A 767-nucleotide genomic window follows, 5' to 3' on the forward strand; every position below is an offset into this window, starting at 1 on the left:
GGCGAAAGGCAGCAGGAAGCTTGGCTTCCTCCATCATTGGGGCAACCAAGCCTCCTGCTTGCTCCAGCTCCGTGGCTGCCAGCCGCCATCTTGGTTGGGTTAATTTGCATATAGTCGCTTCTGATTGGCTGGTGGGTGTGGCCTAAGGCATAGTGAATGTATGGTTAATTTGCATGTTTGTCTTTTATTAGATTAGATGATTTAACCACATCATTATGCATCTCGTGGAGCTCAGATCCCGCCTGAAAGGCGGCAGGAAGCTTGGCTTCCTCCATCATTGGGGCAACCAAGCCTCCTGCTTGCTCCAGCTCCGTGGCTGCCAGCCGCCATCTTGGTTGGGTTCATGTGCATATAGTCGCTTCTGATTGACTGGTGGGTGTGGCCTAAGGCATAGCGAATGTATGGTTAATTTGCATGTTTGTCTTTTATTAGTGTAGATACTAGTGGCCTGATGCACGAAATTCGTGCACGGGGGTGGGGGGAGTGTCCCTCAGCCTGGCCTGCACCCTCTCCAATCTGGGACCCCTTGGGGGGATAAGGCCTAAACTGGCAGTCGGACATCCCTCTTGCAATTCAAGACCACTGGCTCCTAACTGCTCACCTGCCTGCCTGCCTGATCGCCCCTAGTCACTCTGCCTGCTGGCCTTCTCACCTCCAACTGCCCCCCCTGCTGGCCTGATCGCCCCCAACAGCCCCCCACTGCCAACCTGCTCCCTCCAACTGCCTCCCCCACCATCCTGATCACCCCCCACTGCCCTCCCCTCCTG

The sequence above is a fragment of the Myotis brandtii genome, unplaced genomic scaffold (assembly GCF_000412655.1).
Source record: "Myotis brandtii unplaced genomic scaffold, ASM41265v1 scaffold79, whole genome shotgun sequence".
Taxonomy (NCBI): Eukaryota; Metazoa; Chordata; class Mammalia; order Chiroptera; family Vespertilionidae; genus Myotis; species Myotis brandtii.